This window comes from Camelus dromedarius, chromosome 8 (genome assembly GCF_036321535.1).
Source record: "Camelus dromedarius isolate mCamDro1 chromosome 8, mCamDro1.pat, whole genome shotgun sequence".
NCBI lineage: Eukaryota > Metazoa > Chordata > Mammalia > Artiodactyla > Camelidae > Camelus > Camelus dromedarius.
The window spans coordinates 22,864,997-22,886,303 of NC_087443.1; the positions used below are offsets into that span (position 1 = coordinate 22,864,997).

General features: G+C 39.8%; 1 long non-coding RNA gene across 2 annotated transcripts in view; it reads right to left on the reverse strand.

The window, feature by feature from the left end:
- LOC135321865 (uncharacterized) overlaps positions 1–21,307 on the reverse strand; it is a 143,450-nt gene that overhangs the window by 101,783 nt on the left and 20,360 nt on the right. For both annotated transcript variants that reach the window (XR_010382044.1, XR_010382043.1), the window contains exon 2: positions 13,536–13,623. This is a non-coding gene — a long non-coding RNA (uncharacterized LOC135321865). The remainder of the gene's footprint in view (positions 1–13,535; positions 13,624–21,307) is intronic.

Below are 21,307 nucleotides of genomic sequence, written 5' to 3' on the forward strand. Positions count from 1 at the left end.
TGAATCTAGATGTAAAGGCAGAAGTTATCGTCTTCAATCTCCCTCTTGGCAATATTTCACGTTTTACTGGGCTTTATGGCTGACCCATCACATCAAACTAATGTTGCCACAAAACACTCTATAATTCTGAGTTCTGTATCTCAACTCCTGATTAAAACTAATAGCTCTGAGCTCACTGTTTAATGCCGTTTAATCTGATGTATTATCAGACATAATACCTTCTACTCAACCACAGTGAAGCTCATTACTCCCTCTTCTCCCAACCAGAACGGTCTCCAAAGAAGTCAACATGTCCTAAAAGCTTTACAACCTCACTGAGTCCTCTCCCCTCCAGGGCACGTATGGACGAGTCCAAGTGGCCCATCTCAATGGACACTCCAGAACACTGCGGGATATATCCACCTCTCTTAGCGTGGAAGAACAGGTCTACCATCAGCAGGTGATGAATGACGTGCTTGCCCAACATAATCCAATGTGCCAAGTCATCATACATAGTCCGTATTTTCCATTTGGAGAAGATGAATTTACTCAATTCTGAAACTTCACTTTGGGGATATTTTATGAAGGAAGCAATTAAAATAATCTCCCTCACCATCTCATGATACATGGACAGGTAGGTAGAGTGATGGACTAACAAAAATTAGAGTACATTGACAGTGGGGTGTTCTTTCTTCTGATTACCATCATTCCCTAGAGCAATGTGTTAATAATGTTGCCCATCAGTAAAATTTTTTGAGCATTTTTCTAACAAATTGTGTATTTTAACTTAATGAATATGTATATAATGTGTTTCTGTAGTAGTATGTTATGACTATTAGACAATATACACACAAATGTAAAGTTTAAAAGCCAAGGTGAAATAAATCATATTTTCAAAAATACTTTGTTGGTATGTGAACTTTGTGCTGTTGTTAGCTAATATCTAGTCAAAATATAGACTAGGGGGCAAAGCTTCCCTAGATCCCATTGCTTTATAAATATTTAACATAACCTCCTGGACATTTTTTTAAGTGATTCTTGTCGGATCTTATATCACCTCTGCTTTACCTCTTAACATTGATAACAAAAGAGTGAAAATGTCCACCTTGTCATCTTATCACAATTCTCTTTTTATTTGCATTCTAAGTAGTACCTTAATCTGTACTCAGTCTGCAGGGGGTTTTCTTTTTTGGCAGAATTTTTAAAGCCATTTGTCTTTTATGGAAAGCAAGTTTAGTTAAAACGAAGCAAGTGGCAAATCAACTTAACCAGACACACAGAAAGTGCAGAACACCACTGCATACCCAAAGTGAATGACACGTAAGACCCCACTGTCAATTCCACCCTGTTTTAGAACCTTAATCTATTTCATCGGCTAAAGTTGAGGTGGGACCATCTGACACGTGGAGTAAAGGCACCAGTGTCAATCCACATATAAAATATTAGCAAAACTTCATTCTTACTCTTTTTTTTTTTTGATAAACTGTTAAAATAGAAGCCCTAATTTTTTAAATCCATATTGCAATGGGTAATCTTGAGCACCCCTTGAGTGTGTACAACCCATTTTGGAAACCACTGGTCAAAAAATACTGCTTCTTACCAAGTGGTTCATGGTTGGAGAAGACAACATGGTTTTGATTTCCATCAGTTCCTGACTTGGTCCACTGCCCTCTTCTGGCTTTTAAACTATGGCTGCTGTCCCTCCTTCACTTCTCCATGATATTCATTATGAAATGTGTTTGGGGCTGAAAAATATGTTTGTAATGCACCCATGAGCCAGCATTCTGTTTAGAAAATTTGTCTTTTCTTCTAGGTGGTAACTTTGGAAAACCAAGACCCAAAGGACTTCTTTGATTTTTTTCTATTCACAGTTTATTACCCTGTAGCTTGAGCAGGGTGTGAGAAAGGGGAGGTAACAACCTATCTTTGGTGTCAGCTGACCAGCAGTTAGGAAATAAGAGAGCTGGACACAAGCTGGCTGGCCAGCCTTGTTCTCAGCGCAGAGCCTGAGTGGGGGAAGGTACACGCCTGAATCCCAGTTCCCCGGCACTAAGAACCTCACGCTAGCTGCTGCAGAGTATCTGAACCCCTTCACAGGTACCTCTCGTGAACCAGCCACCAGGACAACACTCAGGGTGACAGATGACTAACACCCTTCTTCAGAAGTCTTTCAGAGTCACCTGGGGTTCTAGTTTGCTTCAGCTTTACGCAGAGATCTCAGAGACCCAGAGAAAGTTAAGGCGAAGTAAATTGAAGGCTTAGGTGCTCAGAATTAACTCTCAATAATGAGTTTCACTAATCCGTGAAAAAGAGATTTAAAACTTTATGTTGAAGTCAGTGGGCAGTTAAAGAAGGGTTGTGCACGTGGGCACGACATAATCGGACCTATGTTTCAGAAACATCCCTGGCAGTGGCTTGCTGGGGACAATGCTAAGTGGTGAGAGTTCATTCTCTTCAAACGCCTATATTTTCTGAGTTTCTGGTATCCCCGTGGTTTAATCCAGTGCCCCTTGGAAAGTGCAAGCTCTCTGGCCAGCAATTTCAGTTCTCTTTATAAGCCTCCAGTTCTATCCAGGCGCCCATTGCTGGGCTTGGGAGACTCACACGGTCCTCTAGCTTACACAGACGCAAACAGAACTAAGCTCAAATCAAGGCTCCGTGACTTTCTGGAGTCCCCACCACCACATGTTTTTTTGCCCAAAGGAAAGAGTTTGTGCCTGTTTTCTTGCAATACTGGCACCAGCCTTCTCAGTAATAGACTTGGGAATAAGGTTCTCACAGCAAATAAGGCAGAGAGGGGAAATGTGGTCAGGAAGCATACTTCAGGTCCACTGGTTTACTGTCAACAATCACAAAGGTGAAAATGACTCGCAAAATTTGAAAGAGCCTGTCACTGTTATTTCAACGCATGGGCTTTTGGTAGATTTAAATTCAACAGCCTGCTTGTGAAAAACCATCGCTAGACTGATGTCTCCCTTAGCCATCAAAACAATCAAGGAAAGACGAGAAAGAAAGGAAGAAGGGAGGGAGACAAGGGGCAAAAAGAGAAGTGTGTTTTCTGATTCTATGTTATGCGTCAGATCCCATGATAGGCACTTTCTCGTATGTCATTTACTTATTCCCTACCATAGCCCAGTGAAGCCAATATTCATAGTCTACCAATTCTAGATAAATGTGATCATATTAATCACAAATGAAGATGTTGGCCAGGTTCTGCTGGACTTAGGGTTTAGTGTCAGCCTCACTGTAAAATGATCAGAAAGGTTAACATTCCATTTCCCTTTTTTAGTCTTCATAGAAAAACTCTCTCCTTGCCTTATAATAGCCCAGTCCAGATAATCTACTCCTGTTTAGAAGTTCTTTCTGTTGTCTCCCACAAAATGTATCTTGATTCATATCATGTCATCATTTGGAAAACTGCAACTCCTCAAACAAAGCCAGGTTCCTCACTCGAGAAATTTCTTCGGCTCCATCAGGCTCAACTGGAATACACTTTTCCCTCCATCTCCCATCTCTTCCTACCTTTCCTTCATGGCAGGATGTGTGTTTGGACCCAAAGGGTAAGGACAAAGTAAGCAAAGCTGCAGGCAGCAGGCTTTTTGATACGCCCACCCAACACAGCCTCTTCAGGCATCACCTCCCGCTCTCCCTCCACACAGACCCTGCCTTTCAGCTGCACGGAGCTCCCTGCCTGCCCTTACATCTCTAGCCTCTTCTTATGATGCTCCTGCCAGCTGAGATCCACAACGAAAACTCTCCCTCCGCCATTATGACAGCTCAGACAAGACCTGCTCTGGAACCACCCCCTCCTTAATCCCCCAGTGTAGTTAGCGTGGCTACCTCTGAGTCACACAGGACTCAGCTTGTCCTCTCACCCCATCTTTGTCACTTGGCACAGTGATTATTTACGTTCATGCCCACGGACTATAAGCCCTGGAGGGCAGGGCCCTCCTCACAGTGTTACAATACTAAGTTAACACCGTCTCCATGCCTGAGGGGATGGATAAGCGAAAGGAGCCATGGGTGACTCGGCAGAAAGTACCATGGAGGGTAAGTGACAAACAGCAGCCTGGGATTCAGTGCTCTCCGAGGCCCTCAGAGGAAGGCTTGCATTTTGTGACTGGGCTATTGTTAGGGTAGCTTCTAGTTTTCTGTTATTATTCTCTGGGCAGCAATGGAAAATGGACATAAAATCCATTTCATGGAACAGCAAACAACAATAGGTACCTGGAGGGTCTGGTATCTCAGGTCCTTGACATAAATCTGACCTTTTACACTGCAACGTCACTGTCACAAACACCCAAATGCCCACTTCTCTTTGAAGCTCATTTTCTATTCCAAATTGTTCTCCACAATTAAGCTGGCAACGTAAGTTTGAATTCCAATAAATGCTCCTCCACGGAGAGAGGCCAGTGATACTTAAAACATTTAATTTAAGAAGAAATGATGGAGGATTATCCTTTAGACAAATGACCTTCTACCAAACACGGGAAAGCAGGGGGAGGCAGTGCAAACTGTACGCTGCAGGTGGTCGATAAGTGCTCATTTGTCTTCTCTTGTTCCAAAGAGTTCCTGGATAGTGGAACCCAAACCCGGCTGTTTTAATAGGTATAGATTCAATTATCTCGTGACAGCAAAAAGCAGCTGATGGACTCTTAGGAGCTCCAGAAATCTGTAGTAAACTCTCTGGACAGGAGTATTTTCACTCCAGAGTGAAATTAGCCCCATATGATCCAATTGTTTAAAAATGAGAAGTCAATGTCACTCACCTTGTGACTTCTGGCTGGTTCCACCATGAATACTTCCATAGCTGGAAGCAAAGCCTTGTCAGAAAGATTAGAACCCTAAAAGGACTGCTTTTTGGCAGGTTTTGATGAACATTGGATTTCAGGCCAGAATTGAGCCTTTCCCTCACTCAGATGTCCCAGCACGGGGCCCTGTGTCCTGGCCACCCTCTGCTAAGGACATTAGAGGAAGGGAAAGGGGCTAGCACGGACCTTTCCACAGTTTGTATTTGTGCCAAATGGTCCATATGCTTTTTTTTTTTTTAATACTGAAGAACAGTCTATTTAAATGTTGTGTTAATTTCTGGTGTACAGCAAACAATATAGTGATATACATATTTCTTTTCATTCAATAACCGGCAGCTACAGAAATAGAAGCCCCGAAGCCATGTGCACCTTCACCACTCTGGCCATTCCACTGACTTCAGCACAAAGGTATTTTCCTTCCTTGTGAGTGCCCTAACGATTTGTTTGCAGTTCTTGTTTTGCAGGAGAAGCCACCCTCTGGTTTGGATATCCCTGTGTGAGGACATGCTGATCTGTTCCAGCCCACACTTAAAGGCTAGACAAAAAACTTCCATGGTTACTCCTAGCTCTCTGTAGCCCTGCTGCCTGCCTGGAATGGGGAGAAAGTCATCCTGGAGGAGGTACTTTTGCAGACCACCATTCTGAACTACCCCTGGGGCCACCATTCACATTAAAACCTATTTGAATGTTGTCTCTGGAATATTGACCCTCACTGTCTGCAGGGCTGCCTATGGAAGTTTTGTATTTGGGACCCAGGGCATACACCGATGCCTGACATTTGGATACCACTGAGCAATAAATGTCCTTGTGTCCTCTAAAATATATTCTCCCCTAATTGTGAATAAGGATCAGGAACCAAGACTCGGTAAAGACAACTGTTCCAGAACAAGGTCTCCCCAAAAAAGGCCTCACCTCCTTGTACCCATTGCACTTGAGAGTTATGTCTTCAACCAAGTCAATGTTTCCTTATTATCATATCATATCATATATCATATCTCATCATAGCATATTATACCATATCATATCACATCATATCACATCACATCACATCATATAGATAAGGAAGAGGGTCAGTATGGAGTCCTGGGAGAGGTACACTGATGGGTCCCAGGAATTATCAACCCTATGAATGTTATGCAAACTATTTTGCCTGGAAAAATATGTGCTATTTTTTCCATGAAGAAAAATTTCCATAGTTTTTTTTTTTTTTTATCAATTTCTCAACATGTTTTGAAACACAAAATGGTTAGCAACCAGGAGCCTAGAGGTAATTCACTTCTCATTAGCACATTTGGACATGTTAGCCCACCATTATTTGGTAGTTTCTGTGATTTACCAGTTGTCCCTGTCCTCAGGGGTTAGGAAGCCCTGACTAATTTTTTTTCTTTTGTCTTTCTTTCGCTCTGCTTGAATCCTCTTTCCCCACTTCCTGTGCCCCGCTCTGGGCTTTCCATTTATCTGTGTGCAAACACACCTGCTGGCCCAAATTATCACTCAAAAGAAATGTTTCATTTCTCATTCCTGCAGTATTAATGGCCCAAGTCTATATGCTTATCTCGTCTGTGTCCCAAGAACATGAGACGCCTCCAACAAGGCAGGTTTTCTTTGTAAACAAAGCAATCTCACACTTGTCATATTTCTCCCTGACAGAATGGTTTGTCTTCCCCAGCTTGGATGCCCCTCATCCTCTGGAAGACATTCGCCGCCTGGGAGAAGATGCCCACAGCAGGGACAGCTGCTTGAGTCCATGCTTCACACTGGTCCCTTTGTCACCCTGAGTAATTTATAGCAGTTCTCTGAGTACAATAAGTGTCTGAATGGGAAGGCAAAGCTTTACCAAGCCTCCTCATGAATGTGCACAGAACAGTATCCTGAGATAAACTTCCCAATTCAGGAGTCATATATATATATATTTTTATATATTATATATATTTTTATTCATTTATTTATTTATTTATATTTATATATGGTTTTCGTTTTACAATTTTTTCCTGCAGTCTAACTTTTTGTGCAGTGTCTTTTGGGGATGGACTGGTTGTGAGTCACCAGTACATACATGTATTCTGCAAAACCCACAGGTTACAAGGCAGTCAGACACCTCTCCAACATGGTTAATTATGTGAAAAATTACTAGCCCAACACTCTGAAACTGCTGTACGTTTTTCAGGTTTGCATACATATTTTCAGCTGTTGACCTTCACAGCAACCCCATCAGGTTGACAGGGAGGGGGTTGTTAGTATCATGTTACACATATCAGTCTCTCTGAAGATGTCTATTACAAAGACATCTTCAAAGAGATTAAAGTCACCCACACACTAATAGCTAAGAAAGACCAAACTCTGGAGGTTTTTCCTTTTTTAAATCAAATTCCAGTGCATATTCCATGCATGATATGAGACTGTGTCTGAAATTTGTAAGTATGCAAATTCAGTATTAATATACCTACAATCACCCTTTGACAAAAAGTCTCAATTTAGTCTCTAGGTTTCAAGGGCAAGAAGGTGGAATTTTCTAGGGGTCCTGGGTCCTGTGACTGTTGGGTTAGTCATGTAATCCTAACAAATGTCAGACTCCCGTAAGATCTTCCCTTTTCCGAACTCATGAATAATCCAAGTAATCACAAAAGTGATTTCTTATTCTCCTTCGCATCTCTCAAAAGAACACAAATAGGAAAGCAAGCAATACTTCACAGTAGTGCTTCTAATGAACCCGGGGTCCTCTGCTCCCGAAATCCCACATCCCAGAGCTACCACACCGCAGCAGCCGCGTCAATCTCCCAACACCCCTCCCTGAACTCACCAGACGCCTCTTTATCTCTCTTTACTTTCCTCCCTTAAACACCCACATTCTAGCTACTTCATGTGTCTATCGGCACAGATTTTCTGGCAAAGGACCTCTCAAATTGATTCTCTCTCAAATATCAACCCAAAAGTAACACAGAAGTAAAAAGAGTAAGAAAAATGGACAAGAGAAGTGTGTCCTCTTCTGGTAGTCTGTGCGCTGATCCTGCAGATACAGTTCCATCCCAGCAACACTCAAACAAGGCAAAGGAATACCTTTGCGTGCTAATTAAAACATTCCACTGCCCCCTCTTTTTAGCCCCAAATATTTCTCAGTTCTCCATTCCATATTTTATACAATTATCTAATCCAGACAACTCTCTTTAGACTGTGGTGGGAAAGAATGGTTTATTGAAACACAGAGTCATTTCATGATTCACCATTTTATGTTTCATGGGACCTTGATCCCTGTCTATTCTAATAGAAACAGCAGCACGATTTAGTCCTTAGCACACTTGAGCACCTCGGTCCCCAGTCTTTCTCACCCTTCCAATTCCTCTGCTAATGATTATATGAGGAACTTCAGTGTCTGGGGCAAAGACCTGACTGCTCTGTCAGCGAGAAAGAAATAAGGCAAATTTCTGGGTCTGATTAGGTTTTAGGCTCTTGTTCAAGTGCAAACAGAGAGACTTGAGGGCAGAAAGGAGGACAAAGAACTATTGTTCTTAGGAATTTGCAGAGAAAAGGAAATGGAAATGGTCAAGAAACATACAAAAGCTGCCCAAATTCACCAGAAATTAGAGAAATTAAAATCTGAACCACATACAATATTTGAACCACGCCAGCAAGTTGGCCAAAATTTTAAAGTATGACGTCATTCCAAGTGATGAAATGGTACAGAGACATGGAGACACGTGCTACACTATTGATGGGTATATAAACTGGTACGACCACTTTAGAAACTATTTGGAATTATCAAATAAATTTGAAAATTTAGATTCTCTATTCCCCCAGCAACTCTACCCCAGCTTAGAATTGTGTCATAAGGAGCTGTATATAAAAATGTTCACAGCATAATAGATAAGTAAATTGGGATATATTCACATAATGAACTACCATGTAGTACTCAAATGAATAAAGCTAGAAAAATCAACATGAATAAATAAATAAATCTTACCAACAAGGGGCTGAGAGAAAAAAAAAACAAAGCAAATGGCAGAAGAATATTTCCATTATAATACAATTGACATAATGCTGAAAAACATACAACTAAATACCGTATATTCTTTAGGGATACTTAAATGGGTAGTAAGAACATAAAGGTATAGTTGTGAGAACAGCAAATCAGTATTCTGGGCACACTTTGCGGGGAGGATCTCCAAGTGATGCAATTGATTGAGGAGGAGGCTCAACTAATTTTCCATTTCTTGGATGTACTGTGCGTAGGTGTTTATGATCTGTTTCCTTACAGTTCCAAATGTATAAAATCTTCCATCCTTTATTATTTTAAAACTCCCAGTGTGTTGACTGCATGCTGGACCTCACTACATTACAGTTTTACTCCCCCCACTTAGTGGGGTCCCAGAACTTGGGATGGTGGGCAGATTGGGGTGGTCATGGCCAAAGGAAGCCAAGGGAGCAGGTGTAACGGTTAGCAGGGATGTGTGGATCTGCCAACTAGAAGGCGGACTGAGAAGATTATGAGTGTAAATGGGAAGGAAGACAGGACTCAGAGTGGGGTTTAAAGTCGTTTCTGAGAGTGTAGTTGTACTTCCCATTAAGGGGAATTCATCTCGGCATGGAAACAAGTTTTCTCTGCAGATGTTTGGGTTGAATGCATCACTTAGGCTCCAGCAAGAGAAGCTTCACTTCAAAATCCCAGCTGGATCCTCCTGGCTGGCAGGTCCTACTGTCCACGTTAAGGGGTCAGAGAGTAGGAGGGATTGTGGCACCTGTTGCCAAATTAACAGTTTAGAAGTACTTAGCCCACCAACACTGCCCTGGGTAAAGAGAACTGCTAATTGCATTTCCGGGACTTTGGGGCCCTGAAGCACAGGTACATGTGGGTCCAGGACAAGACTCTCTTGTCTTAAACAGCTGCTCTTCTGCCAAGTGTGAGGTCCTCACCTGGAGATGAGATGCTACATATACAATTCAAGCAAAAGCTGGATGAAGAAAATGCCTGGATGATCATGTCAGGGGAACAGAGTAAAGGCAGAGAAGTGGGGTGAGGTGGGGGATCCATAGAGTAAAAGACACTCTTTTGCCTGGTGAAATACTTGTAGAGAACAGTGTGATCATCAAGAGCTACAAGTGCAAAGGACGGAGCAGATTACGGAAGGCTGTTCATGGCCATGGAAGGCCAAGATGGAGAATGCAAGTTCTGACTTACGGGCAGGGGCAGGTATGGGGTATTAGGCTGTGATTAAAAGGCAATACCATGAGCCAGAATTTAGAAAGACAACCCTACATCTTTTGCCGTATTTTCCTTCACAATTCATTTCTCCTTACTTTGCCTTTACACTCCTCATTAAACATAAGCCTGGAACAAGTGAGCAGGGCGTTGGACTCTGCAGAGACAGCAGTCATGTAAAAACCCGTGAGCAAGTCAAGGAACCAGCTGTCAGGGTGGAAAGCCAACTCACTTCGCTGCAGAAAGAGACATCCATCTCCTCAGCCAACGAGTTGGATAAGCCTTGGACAAATGACTTCCAACCAGAGTGGGGTGTTGATCTGAAATGAAATGAGCCACCAAATCACTGGGGGTTTTACAATCCTGGCTAATTAGCTAAACTCTCTCTAAAGGCTTTGGAAGGTGCCAAGCGAAGAAGAGACTGGTCTTCTGTGTTGTCATGTATTTAAAGAAGCTTAGCATCTTCCAGTAATTGAGAGTTGATCCCTGCTGTGCCAAGACATGCCATCGTATGCTAGAAAGGTGGTAACTTTCCCTCCCCAGGATGAAGGAGGAACCCAAGAGGAAGTGAAAACACAAAAACTGAGTCCCTAAATAATCTGACCAAAGTTGTAGTATAAATATTCTCAAGGAGACTTTGAATGCTTTCCCATTTTATCTTTGTTTTAAAGCAAGAATAAGACTTCTGTTTGAGGTCTGAAGGAAAATAGAGCAGAGGGACCTTCAAATTCTGAACTCTAAGCTTGATAGGGATGGTTTCCCATGGGGAACCTCTGGTTTTAAGCTATTCCAATCATGGACTACTTGACAGAGTAGAGAGTTTGGCATTAACTGCACGGGTTTGCAACACAGTTCTATAATCCTGGGCACATTTCTTAACCCCCCTATGACTCACTTTCTTCATCTGTAGAATGGGGAAATTAATGATCCCTACTTCCTTAGGGCCAAAGTGAAGATGAGATGGATGCAGGGTGCTCAGTGTTTCCAAACAAACTCTTTCCCAAATCATTAGTGGTCTGTGTGTGTGCATGTGTGTGCGTGTGTGCAGGTGTCTGTTCAAGATGAAGACGAGTGGGTTCCATTCCACACCGCAAAACAAGCAATTTAATAACAACCAACAGCAGATACATCTGTTCTCCCCCAAATACTTCTTTGGCTGTTAGTGTTTAGGACTCCAGCTATCGGAACTCCCAACCTGGCAACTATAATTCCCACGCAGCTCTGGACCTCAGGCTCCGATCTTCACTGTTCTTCCCCGCCCCTTTCTTATTGCAAGAAACTAAGCTCCGTCCTGGCTCCCCCAATCCCTGGAGTCCATATCCACGGTTTCCACTAACCTCACCAGAAATAAAGGGGAAATAAAACAACACGTTCTTTGTCTTGGTATTTTCATACTAGGAAGCTGTTAGAATTTGGACGTTGTCCATCTGCCTCATTGAATGTTCTGCTTTCAACCACCTGTCGCCTGCTTAGTTTTAAGCACTTACTGTTTACCATTATTTGATTTCTAGTAATTCGGCTTATTTTTCATGTTATTGTCATTATCTCACTTCCTTTGTGATTGAATGTTTTTACATTTCACAATACTTCATTATACTATTGACTTTTAAGATACTGTTTTATTTCTCTTATGCATGTTTCCTTTTTCCCTGCTCTGGACTTTAAGAATTAACACTGAAGCAATCATTGATTTTTGTTGCTGTTTTAGTATTTGCTTTACAATTTATCTCCCTGCTATGCATTTTCTTTTTGTTTGTTTGTTTGTATTCTGGAATGACTGACACAGGAGAAAGTGTCCAGATTGAATTCGTCCTCATTTATTATCAGTATGAAAAGCAAACAGCTAGCAGGTGTATTATCTAAACCTGCACACTCTGTGCATTTTGGGGACCTGTTCCCTTTTAGTTAACTTTAACAATTAATAAAATATGTAATCTCAGACTGTTTTTTATATTTTCTTTTTTAGATTTTTATCTAGTCATTCTCTTATGATATTTCATAGTTTTAGCACTTTTCATCATATTTTATCAGTATATTCCATTTTGATCTAGTCTTTTGTTACATTTACTAGTCATTTTTCATTTCTTATGACTTGTCTATTTTAAGTAAATTTAATTTTGTTTCTGTAGATATGTAATGTACTCTTTGTGTAAATATTTCTCCTTTTATTTGCTTTAGCTTATCTTAACTCTTTGTTCTTTTAAATCTCCTAATCCTTAGAGTTTCTGTCTTGTTTTGTTTTCTTTGTCCTTATTCTATTTGAATTTTAATATATTTCAATTATACATCTGCCTTCACATGTTATCTTTACATTCTATATTTATGCCCTTTAGTCATTTTATTCATTTGTGTATCAGTAACTTAAAAGAGATTTTAAATTCCTAAAATATACTAAATGCTCAAAAATATTAGTCCTCCACTCACTCGCTCCAATCACATAAGATCTGTGTTACTGTGTCTACTTTTTATTTTAAATCTTTGGTTATTTATTGTATTATTTAATTTTTGTTTTACTACTTTTAGTTTTAATTATATTCTATACTTAGATCTGTTTCTTTTTAAAGGTATCCAAATCCAAATATAACCTGCATATGAAATATGACAAACTGTACAAAGATAAAAATACAAAGTTTGCTCTGAGTTCCAGCTCGGATAACCTCTGTTGACAAATACTCACACGGTATGAATATTAGAACATTCAAACAGTATAGAAAATCAGAGAATGAAAAGAAAAGCTGTCCTTGATCCATTTCCTTCCCTCTTGCAAAAGCTGACCACAGTTTTAGTCCCTAAAACCATTATTAATATTAGTTTCCAATCTCTCCAGATGCCTATTTGCACAAGTAGAGATATAAAGACCGAGAGGATTTTTTTTCACTTGAATTGAATAGCAAAAAATATGCCAATATGAAATCTAAGAGTTTGCCAAACTTCAAACAAGAATTTCTTTATTAACAGAGTATTATTTTATAGTAGCTTCCTTTTTGACCTAAGAAATAATATCGTGAAAAAAATGAAGAAGCTGAAGTCATTACTCATTTGTTAATATTAATGATGCTGGCGAGATACTCTGAGCCCAGTAACTTATATTAAGAATTCTGTGTATTAGCCTGAGAGTCCAATGAAAGGCCTTCAGCATGGGAGGGATCTGATCAGTCAAACTGTACCATTCTGGCTGAGGTTTAAAGACTGGAGTGGAGAGGCCAGAGCAGAAACTGATATTGTAGTAAGAAGACGGGTATTCAGGACAAGGGATCATGGTAGTTTTAGAGCTAGGTTGTAAAGGGTAGATGAAAAGCAGAGGGTGACTGAAACCTGTGTGACGGGGACCGATGTCTGTGAAGATTGAGATTTTAAGACCTCAAGTTTCTTATTTAAATAACTAGGTAAAATAGATGAGCAATAAGGTAGACAATTTATGAGGAACAGAAACTCAGAAGAAAAAGTCAGCAACAAAGAAAAAAAAAATATCACCCGTTCAATTTCAAACCTTCATCCTAGGCAAACAGATCGATGTTGATTTCATTATCTAAATGCCCCAGCCCTCTCACCTGGCAGACACCGCGACTATGCACCATCATCCGAATCTCCCCAGCTGACATCTCCTTAACTGAGTTCTTTTCGCATCCAGGGAATCTCCTGAATACAATTAAAATGAAAAACGTAGATTTAGAAATAACGAATATGGCTTAAGTTAAAGAATCTTAGTAGTACTACAGAAGTATATTTATCTCCAGAGTTGTGGTTCCAGGACAAATAGTACCCTCAGCGTATAAATCGGTAACTTCTTCAGTCGTAAATCATCAGGTCAAATACTTTAAATCAAATAAATCTTTGGATCATAATATTCCCCCATCGCCATTTTAAGATTAATTAATTACTTTTATTTTAGCTTTACTGAGATATAATTTTTAAAATTATAAGGTATTTAAACTGTCCATTGTGATGATTTGACCTATGTATACATTGTGAAAGAATCCCCTGGTCTAGTTAATTAAAATGAACATATCTATCACCTCACGTATGTTTGTGTGTGTCTGAGAACTTTTAAGTTCTACTTCCTTAGCAAATTTCAGTTATGCAATACAGTGTTATCAACTATAATCATGTTTTACATCAGGTCCTCAGACCTTATGTCATTTTATAGCTAATAGTTTGTAATCTTTTACCAGCCTCTCCCTCTTACCACCAGCCCCTGGAAACCACTTTTTCATTCTCTGTTTCTATGAGTTTGACATTTTTCTGTTTTTCAGATTTCACGTGTAAATAACACCGTGCTTAGTATCATGCCCTCAATGTTCTTCTTTCTCATGGTTAAATATCACTTAGATGTATGTCATATATATGTGTACATATCACATCTTCTTGATCCCTTCATTCATTAATAGACACCTAGGTTGTTTCCGTATCTTGGCTATTGTAAATAATTCTGCAATAAACATGGGAATGCAGATATTTCTCCAATATCTTGTTTTCATTTCCTTCAGATACATACCCAGAAGTGGGATTGTGGGTCATGTGTTAGTTTTATTTTTAATTTTTTGAGGAACTTTCACACTGTTTTCCACAGCGGCTAAACCAATGTACATGTCCACCAAAAGTGCACAAGGGGTCCCTCTTCTCCACATCTGTGCCAACATTTACCAGCTGTCTCTTTGATAATAGCCATTCTAACAGGTGTGAAGTGATATCTCATTCTGGTTTTGATTTGCATTTCCCTGATTATCAGAGATTTTGATCACCTTTTCATTTTCCTGTTGGCCATTTGTATGTCTTCTTTAGAAAAATGTCTAAGCAGTTTTCTTTGCCATTTTTTAATCAGTTTTTTTTTTTTTGCTATTGAGTTGTATGAGTTCTTTATATATTTTTGATATTAACCCCTAATCAGATATATCAAGGCAGTATGGCATTGATATAATAATAAACAGAGCAATGGAACAGAATAGAGAGCCCAGAAATAAGCCCAATCATTTAATAATTTATGACAGAGGAGCCAAGAATATACAGTGAGAAAAGGACAGTTTCTTCAATAAATGATGTTTAGAAAAGTAGACAGTCACATGCAAAAGAATGAAACTGGACCCCTATGTTGCACCATACACAAAAATCAACACAAAACAGAATAAGACTTGAACATAAGACCTGAAACCATAAAACTCCTAGGAAAAAAGCATAGAGGGTAAGCTCCTTGACATCAGCCTTGGTAGAGGTTTTTTTTAATTTGACACCAAAAGCAATGGTAACAAAAACAAAAATAAACAAGTTGGACTACATCGAACTAAAAAGTTTCCACACAGTACAGGAAACCATCAACAAAATGAAACAGCAAGCTACAAAAGAGAAGACAATATTTGCAAATCATATATTTGATAAAGGGTTAACCTCCACTGCCGTTTTAAAGCCTTTCAGGATTTACGTTGCTCTAGTGTTGGTGAAAGTGTTTACTTTTACTTACTTTGAATATACGCCACATTCTAAAAAGTTTCAAAGTGATACATTTTTCAGAAGGGATTCTTTTACTCCTTCAAACCATACATTTGTCAGGTTGTGGGATGTGTTCTCACCACCTGATACCAAGTATTTCATAGAAAGTGAGGTTTCTCCATCCAGAATCGTACATGGAAAGCTGCCAAGTATCAACCAAAGATGCTCTGCTATTGCTCACTTTTACACCATTTATCAATTACCTGACATTTGTGAATAGTCTAGAGGGACTGTCTGAAGCTTTGGTTGGTCTCTCGGTGGTTATTCATGGATGGGAAGTAGTCAGGGACAAAAAGTTGTAAGTTCAAGACACTTGAGCTGTTACAAGGTCAGTGAAGGATAAACGCAAGTCGCAAGTCTGCCAGGGCTACTATAAGGTTGTAGGTGTATGCTGCTCCAAGGAAGGCAATTTACAACACGAAATTGAATTAGCAATTGCTCAAATGATCAAAATACAGGTATGAATGTGTTTCCTTAGAAGGGATTTGTACCTTTTAAAGACAAGGTGTGTTCGCCAGCTCAGGCTGGCATAACAAAATACCATACATAGACTGGATAACTTAAACAACAGAATTTGATTTCCCCACCACTCTGGAGGCTGGAATTACAAGATCAGGGTGCTAGCATGGTTGGGTTCTGGTGAGAATTCTTTTCCAGGCTTGCGGTTGGCCACCTTCTTGCTGTGTGCTCACAAGGGCTTTTCTCACACGGAGAGAGAGAGATTTATCTCTTGTTCTTCTTATAAGGCCACCAATCCTATCAGGTTAAGATCCCAATTTCTGACTTCACTTACTGTAATTACCGCCTCAAGCCCCATCTCCAAATACAGTCACATTAGGGGTTAGGATTTTAACGTATGAATTGTGAGGAAGCACAATTAAGTCCATCGCACAAGGTGATACATTAAAGGGATTCCCATCATGGTTTGAGCATCTGTGATTTTCCAGTATCTGCAGGTCCCTTCATGTCACAACAGATATGGGCACTATCCAACCAGTGGTGCTTAATTTGACCTTCAGTCCCAAAATATTATCTCTCATGATCATCCATGCCATCCCATAAGACAGGTGAACGCATTTCTCTGGATTCTTACTGAATCTGGATTGTTCCTTTATGACAGTAAAAATGCAAATGAGATAGTCAAATATTCAGAAAATCCTCAGCTTCTTGGCTCTCTTATCTTTCTCGAGCTATGAAGTGTTTAATGTTGAAGGTGTGACATGAGCACAAAGTTAGTTTCTATACACATTTTATAAGCTGTTTTCCTGTTTTATCTTCAAAGAGGGGGACAGAAGGGTTTCAATTTTGCAAAAATTTTAGATGGGAAATCCCATAGAATTTCATCGTGTGGTTCATGCATCTGTCCCGAAGCAAAGCTTCTATACAACTAGATCTCTTTGAAAGGCAGTGTCACAGTTGTACTTGCATGCGGTAGACACTATCATGTTCCATTATCACTTATTTTGGTTTCAGTAAGATTTGCAAATGTTAGGCCTAAATCAAGAATTGATCAACTCTAGTATGGAGTGCTGTGGCCTCCAAACTGGACAACCATCCTTGGTCACTAAAGTGGGTTATTTTAGGTAGAAATCAGAGAAAATAACTACCATAATTGAAAGAATATATTCATCAGAACCTAAAGACTTCAAACTGTGCTAGAAACTCCCTGTAACATGGGGTAAGGATGGAAGGGTGGTAATAAAGGAACATATTAGGACTTTTCTCAGATAAATGTTATTATGTCTTTTGTTGCGAAACAACCCACTCTCAGAAAATGCCTGTCAAAAGTTGGTATCTCTATGGAAACATTTTTCACATGGGAAAACTAACATTTTGACAGGGACCCCTTTATCCCTGTATTAACTCAATTCCAAGTCTATCTCAGAAGTGACTAAAACCCTATATTTGGAAACAGTATTTAAGACTATGCTTCCTTCTTTCCATGCCTAGGCAGAGAAATCTTCCCTCTGAGGTCAAAAAACATTCTACCCTCCTCAAAGTGCATTTATTGCATTTTCACCCCACCAAAGTGCATATATTTATTTGTTTAACTGTCAGATATCTCCTGTTAGATTATCATGTCATTGACGGTGAGAATTACAATTTATCACTCTTTGCTATGGTGATAGGAGCCAGGATATAAAAATAGATTCTGAATTAGTTCCAATATATGTACTTTTCTTAAGTGAGATAATGAAATTCAAAATCGGCTTGTATTTGATGTCAGGAGCACAAGGTCAAAGGAGACAGAAGCAGGGTAGGAAGTCAGGCCCCTAAGTAAGGGACTCCTAACTTTTCAATTGAGACAAGAGTTTAACACTAGGTAAGTCAGTACCCTGCGGAGTGCCATGGGGGTGGTTCTAATAAAATTTGATACACTTTTATCTGTAAAAAGCTCAGAATGATCTTCTCAAGTTCCATGGTTGGCAAAAGGACCAACCATGTTTACAATGAGCTTTGTTCTTATGGCTCTTGGGATCCGTCCTCACCACTTTTCCCGGATTTTAGTGACATCTTCATCAGAAGTGAAGTTCCAGTCTTAGTGACCACTCCATTAAGATAACTACACCTTCGAAAGGATGTGATGACTTGACGAGATGTCTTTTTGTTTTTGTTTTTATTTTTTACTTTCCACGAAACTTTCTTTTTCCTTTCCGTGCTTTATCTGATACTAAGTGTGGAGTAGTGGACAACGGTCCATAATAGATGTGAAATGGACAGACAAAGACTATTCAGCTGCATTTCCATAACACAGCTGGCCCACAAATGATTTCTCTGATACATTTCATGGCAAAGATAGCATTTATTATCTCAATCCTATGTGCCGTCACACCTTTTGGGGTTTCATATTTTAATAAAATTGAAAAAAATTTTTAAAGAAGAACTAACCCCACTTTTTTTTCTTGCTTCAAAACTTCTAATGTCTTCATAGGTGCTCTTTCCTTCTGCTTAATAATACAACTTTATCTCTGATAAATCATAATAAACACATCATTAAGTAAGCAACTTGAGCTGAAAATTGGCTATATTTTTAAAATGCTGATGTATGGGACTTGGAGGTCTTACCTTACCTGACAGATGGCAAAAGAAAATGGTCACAGCAGATCCCTTCCTCCACACTTCAGTGCTTTGTTAAATAAGAATAAGCCTATTTAATTAATATTGATTTAGCGCTGACTGTCCTTGAGACACATTACCCTTTGACACACTTTTACCTTCAAAACTGCCAAAATTGCAAAATGTATAATAAAAAAATTCAAATCCATTTCTAAGCTCAGGTTATTGTGGTTCGTTATCACCGATTCCCAGCTACTCCGGGGAGGAGCTACGTTTCTCAGCAAGCCTCAGTGTCTTTATTTATGACCTCCAGAGATTAGTTAGTTTTGCCAGACATTTCTCAGAGCATGGCCCAGGTCACCCAGAAGTGGAACTTTTAGGGCAGGATAAAAGATTCTGACTGTATTGGGTTTATGATCCTGGCACTGGTCAGAACATGTCAACCTCACTTTGATAGAAATATTAGGTACTTATTTCTTTGTAAGTAAATAACACAAAGAAGGAATTTGTTGGGAAAGGGTACTGCTCAGTGGTAGAGCACATGCTTAGCATGCACAAGGTCCTGGGTTCAATCCCTAGTACCGCCCTTAAAAAAATTAATTAAAAAAATACAAATAAACCTAATTACTTTCCCCACCTCCCCCCAAAAAAGAAGGAATTTGTTTATCACCTGGAAGAAGAGGGCAAGTTTATCACTCTTGATACCTTCTATCTGGTCATTTGAATAATGGGTAAACGACCAGAAATCCTTGTTTACTTAAGGTAGGACTTTTTTTCATTTGAAAATTTGCTTTTTCAGATCTCACTCTTTGATTTCATGCAGTTTCAGAGAAGGCCTTTGGGTAATAGTCCTTTCTAGTAAAACCCCATCCCTCTGTGATGTAAGATATACACATCATTAGATCCAGGAAGCCCCACCCACATATACATTATACTCAAATATCTTAAGTAACCAGCACCCTCCCTTGTGTCATGGTGCAAATCACATATTTTTTTCTGACTCTGAGCCCTCAATGCATGAATGACAAGCAAGAAGGCCAAATATCTGTTGACCTTTCCAGGTAGACATCGACTGGAGAACGAGATGGGAAACACTCATTTCAGCTGTCACGAAACTGGAAGTCCTTTGCCCTTGGAAATTCTCTGCCCAGATCTGAGGAAAAGCAATGTGTTCAAAATAGCAAGATCAGAGGCTCTTTTCCTGGGGCACTGAAGAGCCAAAAGTTAGAGGTCTAGAAGTGAAAAATCTCAGCTACCTTCCCTTTGAGTTTTCTTCTAGTTTTATCTGTGGCAATAATGGGGTGGATTTGTAAGTAATAAGACAGAAAATAAAGAAAAGCCTGGGGCCAGGGTGAGCTATTGCTTCGTTTTGTTTAAAGGAAGATTCATGGTCACTCAGACTGGTATGTTACTCTTGATAGGGCTGAGGCTAAATGGTTGGGCATGAAAAAGTTGACAAACAGAATGACAAACAGACAAAACCAGTTGATAGAATAGAATGATTCTGAGATGAAGTGCAGAAGTCAGGGCTAGTTAAAAATGAAAGGGACATCTCTGGAGCAACCTTGGCTAGAGCCATCAGGGACAGTCCCCCTTACTATTATTGCTATGAGAATGGGATTTTGCCAAAACAGCTGTCATATTTTCTTCTGGTGTGATCTTGTTTTTCTTCTCTGCTTTGTCTCTATGGTAAACCACGGCCCTCTTCCCTGGGTCATGATCCTGTTCTTCTAGTCTTAACATTCATGGCTACAGCTCATTCCCACACTCCCGTGACGTAAACTGTCACAGAGAATGGGGTGTTTGGGGTGTGCTGAAGGCAGACAAACAATGTCAAACACCTCTGTCTGAAAACCAAGAGATTAATCTAGCAACCGGAAGAGTCATATAATTGTCCCAGGAAGTTCCCACTTTGCATTCCAATCTCTGTAACAGCTTGTCCACTTGGTACCTCTCCCCTAGGAACAGAGGGAGCGACAATGCACAAAAGACTTCTATCAACAGAGAGATCACAAGCAAGGCTTCAATGGAGTCTCTCATGAACATCTCAGCATCATTTTCAATCCTAAAAAGGTAGTGGTTATAATTTCATATGTGGGCATCTTCCACGAGTCCCTTGGGCAAATGTCCCATCAGTCCAAAGCTTTCCGATTCTCACCATATATTTCCAAAAAAGGTAAAATTACACTATGAAAAAAACCCCAGAAATAATATGTTATAACTGTTAACTATTATTCTCAAGTAAATCATCTCAAGATATGTGTGTTTTCTTTTTTCCAGGAGACGTTTTATACTATTTCTACAAATATAACACATCCTGCTTGCAAAGCTCACATTAGAAATGAGTGTTTACAAGCTGTGCCAACCCCTTGTTGAATATTTCTATGAAAGCACAGAAAGAGAAAAGGCTGCCCTTGCATCTGCCTCAGGTGAGTCATGGGGTTTTGATTGTGCATCATGGTTGCCAATCATTTCTGCTCCAGCGGAAACTATTAAAAGCATTGGACAAATCCCACCTTTGAAGCTTTCTGCGGTTACAGTCAACCCTTCTATTTTGATTCTTTCTAAAAGGGAAATATTTGAAACAAGAGAACCTTGCAAGCACAGGGAAGACTGAAACCAGTGTTGTGATATCAGAAGCGCTAGTAACATTGGTCGGAATGGAGAATGAAAAGGCAATTGTATAAGCCTTCGATTAAACTCTAGTCTCGTGTTATCTTAAATCTTCTGCCTCGTTGTTCATTGCATATAAAGAGAAACTAGACCAGGACTAAAACCTGGA